Source organism: Pan paniscus, chromosome 2 (assembly GCF_029289425.2).
Source record: "Pan paniscus chromosome 2, NHGRI_mPanPan1-v2.0_pri, whole genome shotgun sequence".
In the NCBI taxonomy this organism is placed as follows: Eukaryota; Metazoa; Chordata; class Mammalia; order Primates; family Hominidae; genus Pan; species Pan paniscus.
The window spans coordinates 98941554-98952615 of NC_085926.1; positions in this window are offsets into that span (position 1 = coordinate 98941554).

Sequence of the window (11062 nt, forward strand, 5' to 3'; positions counted from 1 at the left end):
TCTCATTCTTTTCTATGGCTGAATAGTACTCCATTATGTATATATACCACATTTTCTTTATCCATTCATCTGTTCACGGACACTTAGGTTGCTTCCAAATCTCGGCTATTGTAAATAGTGCTGCAATAAACATGGGAGTGCAGATATCTCTCTGATATACTGATTTCCCTTCTTTTGGGTACACACCTAGTACTGGGATTGCTGGATCATATGGTAGCTCTATGTTTAGTTTTTGAAGACCCTCCAGACTGTTCTCCATAGTGGTTGTACTAATTTACATTCCCACCAAAAGTGTATGAGGGTTCCATTTTTTCCACACCCTCACCAGCATTTTTTATTGCCTGTGTTTTGGATAAAAGCCATTTTAACTGGAGAGGGGTAATACCTCATTGTAATTTTGATTTGCATTTCTTTGATGATCAACAATGTTGAGCACCTTTTCATAAAATGTTAGCCATTTGTATGTCTTCTTTTGAGAAATGTCTATTCAGATCTCTTGCCCATTTTTCAATCTGATTATTGTATTTTTTCCTATTGAGTTGTTTTAGCTCCTTACATATTCTGATTATTAATCTCTTGTCAGATGGATAGTTTGCAAATATTTTCTCTCATTCTGTAGGTTGCCTCTTCACTTGCCTGATTGTTTCCTTTACTGTACGCAAGCTTTTTAACTTGATGTGAGCCAGTTTGTCCATTTTTGCTTTGGTTGCCTATGATTTGGTGGGCAGTTTCATGGTTTGAAGTCTTAGATTCAAGTCTTTCATCCATTTTGATTTGATTTTGGCATATAGCAAGAGATAGGGGTCCAGTTTCAATCTTCTGCATATGGACATCCAGTTTTCCCAGCACCATTTATTGAACAGATGGTCCTATTCCCAATGTATATGTTTGGCACCTTTGCCGAAGAGTTCATTGTAGACATATGGATTTGTTTCCACATTCTCTATCCCTATCCACTTGTTCATGTGTCGGTTTTTATGCCAATACCATGCTATTTTGGTTACTATAACTGTTGTATAATTTGAAGTCAGGTGATGTGATTCCTCTAGTATTGTTCTATTTGCTCAGGATAGGTTTGGCTATTTTGAGTCTTTTATGTTTCCATATATATTTTGGGATTTTTTTTTCTATTTCTGTGAAGAATGTCGTTGGTATTTTGATATGTATTGCATTGAATCTGCAGATTGCTTTACATGAGATGGACATTTTAACAATATTGATTCTTCCAATCCATGAATATGAAATATCTTTCCATTTTTTTTTTGGTGTCCTCTGCAATTTCTTTCATCAATGCCTTATAGTTTTCCTTGTAGAGATCTTCTTTAGTTTCTTTACATTCACTTCTTTAGTTAATTTCTAAATATTTAATCTTATTTTTAGTGACTGTAAATTGGATTATTTTCTGGATTTCTTTTACAGATTGTTTGCTGTTGGCATATGAACATGCTACTGATTTTCTTATGTTAATTTTTTATACTGTAAATTTATTGAATTTGTTTATTAGTTCTAATAGTTTATTAGTAGGGTCTTAAGATTTTTCCAAATATAAGATCATATCATCTACAAACAAAGACACTTTGACTTCTTCCATTCCAATTAGGATTCTCTTTATTTCTTTCTCTTGTTTGATGCTCTAGCCAGGACTTCCAGTACTGTGTTGAAGAACAGTGGTAAAGTGAACATCCTTGTGATTTTCCCAATCTTACAGGAAAGGCTTTCAGTTTTTTTCCATTCAGTGTGATAATAGCTGTAGGTGTGTCATATATGGCCCTTATTATGTTGCAGTATATTCTTTCTATACCCAGTTTATTGAGTTTTGTCATGAAGCTATGCTTAATTTAATCAAATGCTTTTTGGCATCAATTGAAATGATCTTTTTTTGTTCGTTTATTATTGTACTTTAAGTTCTAGGGTACATGTGCACAACATGCAGGTTTGATACATAGGTATACACATGAAATGATGATTTGCTGCACCCATCAACTCATCATTTACATTAGGTATTTCTCCTAATACTATCCTTCCCCCAGCCCCCCACCCACCAACAGGCTCTGGTGTGTGATGTTCCCCACCCTGTGTCCAAGTGATCTCATTGTTCGATTCCTACCTATGAGTGAGAACATGTGGTGTTTGGTTTTCTGTCCTTGCCATAGTTTGATGAGAATGATGGTTTCCAGCTTCATCCATGTCCCTGCAAAGGACATGAACTCATCATTTTTTATGGCTGCATAGTATTCCATGGTATATATGTGCCACATTTTCTTAATCCAGTCTGTCATTGATGGACATTTGGGCTGGTTCCAAGTCTTTGCTATTGTGAATGGTGCCACAATAAACATACGTGTGCATGTGTCTTTATAGTAGCATGATTTATAATCCTTTGGGTATATACCCAGTAATGGAATTGCTGGGTCAAATGGTAATTCTAGTTCTAGATCCTTGAGGAATCACCACACTGTCTTCCACAATGGTTGAACTAATTTACACTCCCACTAACAGTGTAAAAGCATTCCTATTTCTCCACATCCTCTCCAGTATCTGTTGTTTCCTTACTTTTTAATGATTGCCATTGTAACTGGCGTGAGATGGTATCTCATTGTGGTTTTGATTTGCATTTCTCTGATGACCAGTGATGATGAGCATTTTTTCATGTGTCTGTTGGCTGTATAGAAGTCTTCTTTTGAGAACCGCCTGTTCATATCCTTTGCCCACTTTTTGATGGGGTTGTTTCTTTCTTATAAATTTGTATGAGTTCTTTGTAGATTCTGGATATTAGTCCTTTGTCAGATGGGTAGATTGCAAAAATTTTCTCCAATTCTGTAGGTGACCTGTTCACTCTGATGGTAGTTTCTTTTGCTGTGCAGAAGCTCTTTAGTTTAATTAGATCACATTTGTCTATTTGGCTTTTGTTGCCATTGCTTTTGGTGTTTTAGTCATGAAGTCCTTGCCAATGCCTATGTCCTGAATGGTCTTGCCTAGGTTTTCTTCCAGGGTTTTTTATGGTTTTAGATCTAACATTTAAGCCTTTAACCTATCTTGAATTAATTTTTGTATAAGGTGCAAGGAAGGGAGCCAGTTTCAGCTTTCTACGTATGGCTAGCCAGTTTTCCCAGCACCATTTATTAAACTGGGAATCCTTTCCCCGTTGCTTGTTTTTGTCAGGTTTGTCAAAGATCAGATGGTTGTAGATGTGTGGTATTATTTCTGAGGCCTCTGTTCTGTTCCATTGGTCTATATATCTGTTTTGGTACCAGTACCATGCTATTTTGGTTGCTGTAGCCTTGTAGTATAGTTTGAGGTCAGGTAGTGTGATGCCTCCAGCTTTGTTCTTTTTGCTTAGGATTGTCTTGGTAAAGCAGGCTCTTTTTTGTTTCCATATTAACTTTAAAGCAGTTTTTTCCTGTTCTGTGAAGAAAGTCATTGGTAGCTTGATGGGGGTGGCATTGAATCTATAAATTACTTTGGGCAGTATGGCCATTTTCATGATATTGATTCTTCCTATCCATGAGCATAGACTATTCTTCCATTTGTTTGTGTCCTATTTTATTTTGTTGAGAAGTGGTTTGTAGTTCTCCTTGAAGGGGTCCTTCACATCCCTTGTAAGTTGGATTCCTAAGTATTTTATTCTCTTTGTAGTAATTGTGAATGGGAGTTCACTCATGATTTGGCTCTCTGCTTGTCTGTTAATGGTGTATAGGAATGCTTGCATTTTTGCACATTGATTTTGTATCCTGAGACTGCTGAAGTTGCTTCTCAGCTTAAGGAGATTGTGGGCTGAGATGATGAGGTTTTCTAAATATACAATCATGCCATCTGCAAACAGGGACAATTTGACTTCCTTATTTCCTAATTGAATACCCTTTATTTCTTTCTCTTGCCTGATTGCCCTGGCCAGAACTTCCAACACTATGTTGAATAGGAGTGGTGAGAGGGGGCATCCTTGTCTTGTGCCTTTTTCAAAGGGAATGCTTCCAGTTTTTGTCCATTCGGTATGATATTGGCTGTGGGTTTGTCATAAATACCTTTTATTATTTTGAGATATGTTCCATCAGTACCTAATTAATTGAGAGTTTTTAGCATGAAGGGCTTTAAATTTTGTCGAAGGCTGTTTCTGCATCTATTGAGATAATCATGTGGTTTTTGTCTTTGGTTCTGTTTATGTTAAGGATTACGTTTATTGATTTGCATATGTTGAACCAGCCTTGCATCCCAGGAATGAAGCCCACTTGATCGTAGTGGATAAGCTTTTTGATGTGCTGCGGGATTTGGTTTGCTAGTATTTTACTGAGGATTTTCGCATTGATGTTCATCAGAGATATTGGTCTAAAATTCTCTTTTTTTGTTGTGTCTCTGCCAGGCTTTGGTATCAGGATGATGCTGGCCTCATAAAATGAGTTAGGGAGGATTCCCTCTTTTTCTTTTCATTGGAATAGTTTCAGAAGGAATGGTACCAGCTCCTCTTTGTACCTCTGGTAGAACTTGGCTGTGAATCCGTCTGGTCCTGGACTTTTTTTGGTTGGTAGGCTATTAATTATTGCCTCAATTTCAGAGCCTGTTATTGGTCTATTCAGAGATTCAACTTCTTCCTGGTTTAGTCTTGGGAGGCTGGATGTGTCCAGGAATTTATCCATTTTTTCTAGATTTTCTAGTTTATTTGTGTAGAGGTGTTTATAGTATTCTCTGATGGTAGCTTGTATTTCTGTGGGATCAGTGGTGATATCCCCTTTATCATTTTTTATCGCATCTATTCCATTCTTCTCTCTTTTCTTCTTTATTAGTCTTGCTAGCCGTCTATCAATTTTGTTGATCTTTTAAAAAAACCAGCTCCTGGATTCATTGATTTTTTGAAGGGTTTTTTGTGTCTCTATCTCTTTCAGTTCTGCTCTGATCTTAGTTATTTCTTGCCTTCTGCTAGCTTTTGAATGTGTTTGCTCTTGCTTCTCTAGTTCTTTTAATTGTGATGTTAGGGTGTCAATTTTAGATCTTTCCTGCTTTCTCTTGTGGGCATTTAGTGCTATAAATTTCCCTCTACACATGCCTTAAATGTGTCCCAGAGATTCTGGTATGTTGTGTCTTTGTTCTCATTGGTTTCAAAGAATATCTTTATGTCTGCCTTCATTTCGTTATTTACCCAGTAGTCATTCAGGAGCATGTTATTCAGTTTCCATGTAGTTATGCAGTTTTGAGTGAGTTTCTTAATCCTGAGTTCTAATTTGATTGCACTGTGGTCTGAGAGACAGTTTGTTGTGATTTCTGTTCTTTTACATTTGCTGAGGAGTGCTTTACTACCAATTATGTGGTCAATTTTAGAATAAGTGTGATGCAGTGCTGATTAGAATGTATATTCTGTTGATTTGGGGTGGAGAGTTCTGTAGATGTCTATTAGGTCTGCTTGATGCAGAGCTGAGTTCAAGTCCTGGATATCCTTGTTAACCTTCTGTCTCATTGATCTGTCTAATATTGACAGCGGGGTGTTAAAGTCTCCCATTATTATTGTGTGGGAGTCTAAGTCTCTTTGTAGGTCTCTAAGGACTTGCCTTATGAATCTGCGTGCTCCTGTATCGGGTGCATATGTATTTAGGATAGTTAGCTCTTGTTGCATTGATCCCTTTACCATTATGTAATGGCCTTCTTTGTCTCTTTTGATCCTTGTTGGTTTAAATTCTGTTTTATCAGAGACTAGGATTGCAACCCCTGCTTTTTTTTTTTTTTTTTTTTTTTGCTTTCCATTTGCTTGGTAGATCTTTCTCCATTCCTTTATTTTGAGCCTATGTGTGTCTATGCACGTGTGATGGGTCTCCCGAATACAGCACACTGATGGGTCTTGACTCTATCTAATTTGCCAGTCTGTATCTTTTAATTGGAGTATTTAGCCCATTTACATTTAAGGTTAATATTGTTATATGTGAATTTGATTCTGTAATTATGATGCTCACTGGTTATTTTGCCCATTAATTGATGTAGTTTCTTCATAGCATTGATGGTCTTTATAATTTGGCATGTTTTTTGCGGTGGCTGGTACTGGTTGTTCCTTTCCACATTTAGTGCTTCCTTCAGGTGCTCTTGTAAGGCAGGCCTGGTAGTGATGAAATCTCTCAGCATTTTCTTGTCTGTAAATGATTTTATTTCTCCTTCACCTATGAAGCTTAGTTTGGCTGGATATGAAATTCTGGGTTGAAAATTCTTTTCTTTAAGAATGTTGAACATTGGCCCCCACTCTCTTCTGGCTTGTAGAGTTTCTGCCAAGAGATTCACTGTTAGTCTGATGGGCTTCCCTTTGTGGGTAACCCGACCTTTCTCTCTGGCTGCCCTTAACACTTTTTCCTTCATTTCAACCTTGGTGAATCTGACAATTATGTGTCTAGGGGTTGCTCTTCTCAAGGAGTATCTTTGTGGTGTTCTCTGTATTTCCTGAATTTGAATGTTGGCCTGCCTCACTAGGTTGGGGCAGTTCTCCTGGATAATATCCTGAAAAGTGTTTTCCAACTTGGTTCCATTCTCCCATCACTTTCATGTATACCAATCAAATGTAGATTTGGTCTTTTCACATAGTCCCATATTTCTTGGAGGCTTCATTCATTTCTTTTTACTCTTGTTTTCTCTAACCTTGTTTTCTCGCTTTATTTCATTAATTTGATCTTCAATCAGTGATATCTTATTCCACTTGATCAAATCAACTATGGAAGCGTATGCATGTGTCACGAAGTTCTTGTGCCATAGTTTTCAGCTCCATCAGGTCATTTAAGGTTATCTCTACACTCTTTATTCTAGTTAGTCATTCATCTAATCTTTTTTCAAGGTTTTTTTCTATAGGGGTACAGGTATTAGGTAAATACAGCCATTTCAAATGGGAGAAATTAGCCAAAACAAAGAGGCTACAGGGCCCATACAAGTCCAAAATCCAGCAGGGCAGTCAAATCTTAAAGCTCCAAAATGTTCTCCTTTGACTCCATGTCTCACATCTGGGTCACACTGAAGCAAGAGGTGGGTTCCCATGGTCATGGGCAGCTCTACCTCTGTGGCTTTGCAGGGTATAACCTTCCCAGCTGCTTTTATGGGCTGGTGTTGAGGGTCTGCAGCTTTTCCAGGTGCACAGTGCCAGCTGTCAGTGTACCTACGATTCTGGGGTCTGGAGGACTGTGGCCCTCTTCTCACAGCTCCACTAGGCCGTGCCCCAGTAGGGACTCTGTGTGGCCTCTTCCTCACTGCCCTAGCAGAGGTTCTCCATGAGGGCCTGCCCCTGCAGCAAACTTCTTTCTGGACATCTGGGCACTTCCATACATCCTCTGAAATTTAGGTAGATGTTCCCAAACCTCAGTTCTTGATTTCTATGTACTCACAGGATCAACACCACATGGAAGCTGCCAAGACTTGGGGATTGCACCCTCTGAAGCCATGGCCCCAGCTCTACATTGGCCCCTTTCAGCCATGGCTGAAGTGGCTGGGATGCAGGGCACCAAGTCCCTAGGCTGCTCACAGCATGGGGACCCTGGGCCCAGTCACATTTTTTACTCCTAGGCCTCTGGGCCAGTGATAGGAGGGGCTGCCATGAAGACCCCTGACATGGCCCAGAGACATTTTCCCCATTGCCCTGGGTAATAACATTGGACTCGTCATTATTTATGCAAATTTCTGCAGCTAACTTGAATTTCTCCTGAGAAAATTGGTTTTTCTTTTCTATTGCATGGTCAGGATGCAAATTTTCCAAACTTTTATGCTCTGCTTTCCTTATAAAAGTGAACTCTTTTAATAGCACCTAAGTCACCTCTTGAATGCTTTGCTGCTTAGAAATTTCTTCCACCAGATACCCTAAATCATCTCTCTCAAGTTCAAAGTTCCACAGATCTCTAGGGCAGGGGCAAAATGCCGCTAGTCTTTTTGCTAAAACATAACAAGAGCCACCTTTGCTCCAGTTCCAAACAATTTCCTCATTTTCATCTGAGACCACCTCAGCCTGGACTTTATTGTCGATATCACTATCAGCATTTTTGTCAAAGACATTCAACAAGTCTCTAGGAAGTTCCAAACTTTCCCACATTTTTCTATCTTCTTCTGAGCCCTCCAAACTGTTCCAACCTCTACCTGTTACCCAGTTACAAAGTCGCTTCCACGTTTTTGGACATTTTTTCAGCAATGCCCCTCTTACTGGTACCAACTTACTGTATTAGTCCGTTTTCACACTGCTGATAAAGACATACCAAGACTGGGCAAAGAGAGAGAGTGTTTGTGCAGGGAAATTCCCATTTTTAAAACCATCAGATCTTGCAAGACTTACTCACTATCAAAAGAACAGCACAGGAAAGACTTACCCCCATGATTCAACTATCTCTCACCAGGTCCCTCCCACAACACGTGGGAATTCAAGATAGTATTTGGGTGGGGTACAAAGCCAAACCATATCACAGGTCAAATATGTTGACATAAAGTTTTCATTTTTTAAAATTATTCCTTTAATATCTACTGATTGCAGTGATGTCACCTCTCTCATTCCTGATACTGATTAGTGTCTCTTTTCTCCTGTATAATGTCCAACACTATATAAACACCATATATTCATTATCTCACTTAATCCTCAAAGAATCTAATGAGAGAGTCACTATATTTTTAACAGATAAAACACTGATGTTCAATAAACATAAGTAACTTCACTCAAGGTCAAACAGCTAAATCTGAATGTGATTTCAGGGTCCTGGCTCATAATGGTTTATTACATACAAGTTGACTTGTTGCTATATAAGTAACCAAAATGTAACTGAGCCTCCTTGTCTAGCCGTGCCCTCACCTAGTGTCTTCTATTGAATTCTCCCCTCCCTGTCCTCAATTCTAAGTGCAAAAGCATTGATGACATGGTCTGTATTGAAGGTTTCATACTGAGACAAGGGAGGAGCTAGTCACCCAGCAACACATCTGAAATATCCACTTTTAAAAGAAGATCTAAACTCCATTTCCTCACAACAGCTTTCAAATATGTCTTTTCTCTCTTTCTTTCTAAAGCTTTTCCTCCTTGTTTTTCCCAGAAGAGCTGGTCGTTCTCTCTTCAACATTTGCAAAACCCACTCCAAGAAAAAAAATTAGAAATGATTCATTATTCTTCTAGCATTCCCTTGGTAGTGCTCAATTTTTAAATTGTTTCCCAAAGCATACATTTCACATTCCCTGATCCTCATTAACAATCCTGTGAAAGTTTTCAGATGGAAATGGGGAAGACATGACTCAGACAATTTAAGAGACTTGCCCAAGGACACAGTTAGTCAACGGTGCAGCTCAAAACTTTAGTGTGTATCATCTCCTAAAAACTTAAAGCACAAAATTTCTTCCCTCATTCACTATCTTAGATGTGAAATTAAATTTTAGAGAATTCTTTTGGCTTACATATAAAATGCAAAGATTTCTTAGAAGGGTAACATTGTGAGCTAGCATACGACCAGTCATTATACCTTAAAGTTCATGAAGATATTCAGGACAGACTGGAGGATGGAGCAAGAGAGGAATGGGAAGATGATGAAATGGTATATAGGAAGTTGAAACCTGGATTATCCTCAGGACATGAGTGAAATCCAGGCCTGGGCTTATCCTGTTATATTAGAATCCATAGACGGCCTTACTTTCCCATGTTCTTCTCTTTTAGAATCCATCCATTCATCTAACGATTTATTCCTTATGACTTATTTTGAGTTTCTTATTCTTTCTCTACCCTCAACCCTGAGAACCACAAGAACTTACTGGGAAAAGAAATCACCTAAGCATCCCTGAATTATCTCTAATTCAAGAGCACCTGTAGATCAGGACTAACCTTCTGAGGTCCATTAGCTTGTTGTGGTCCTGTTCTTCATGGTGAAATTACTTTCCCTGAGACCTCATTACCAAGCAGGATCTTATGCCTAGTAGAGGAAGGGCTTAGAATCCTCCAGAGAATTTCTTCTCAAGTGTTGCCTCAGGCAAATGATGAGAAAGTCTTTTTCCCCATTTCTCCATGCTAAAGTGAAAGAAAACAGCCTTCCTTGAAATTATGTGATTCACCAGAAACATCTGACATTAATTCCAGGAAAAAGGCTTGAAATATGAAAATGTGTAGAAAGCAACAGGGATGGTCTCACAGATAATCCATGGCATAAGATGTGGAAACTCCTTGTTAAATGTATCATCAGCTCTCACTTCCTGAACTGAAAACTGGTGGTCTTTGACTTATGAAATGTCTTGTTCTCAGCACCAGTGTGCAGAGAGGACATTAAATCAGGTCAAAGAATGCCACCCACATAATATGATGCTGATAGGGCTCTGAATTCTCTTCAGAAGACTGGCATTTTGCATTTCAAATGGCCTAGCCTGTCTTCCGAAACAGGATGCACTGTATCACCCAAGCCCCTTAAGCCAGTCTGATCACCAGCCTGACACTTGAAGCACCATAAGCTAGACTCTTATCATCTAGAGTCCTCCAGTCCTGCCACCCAGCTTGTCATTCCTAGGCAGATAAAAACCAGAATTCTCACTAGCAATTAATTGCGTAGACTTGTCTATTTCGTTAATTTGACCAACATCTATGGAGAGCCCAAAGCTTGCTAGACACTCTAAAGCATTGAGGCCCAAGAGAAGAGACCATTCCTTGCCCTAGATGAAGGCTTTTAGGACAAGAAGAAGAGCAATCCAATGGTTACTAAATAGTGTGCTTAGTATCATGTATTGGGGGAACCACCTCCAATATTTCAACATAGGTTCTTTCTATTTTCCCTAAGTGTCGGCCAGTCTGAGAAATAAAGAGAAAGAGTACAAAGAGAGGAATTTTACAGCTGGGCCGCTGGGGGTGACATCACATATGGGTAGGTCCATGATGCCCACCTGAGCTGCAAAACCAGCAGGTTTTTATTAAGGGTTTCAAAAGGAGAGGGGGTGTATAAGCAGGGAGTAGGTCACAAAGATCACATGCTAAGGGCAAAAAGGAGAACAAAGATCACATGCTTCTGAGGCCAATAAAGATCACAAGGCAAAGGGCAAAATCAAAAACTCCTGATAAGGTCTATGTTCAGCTGTGCACGTATTGTCTTGATAAACATCTTAAACAACA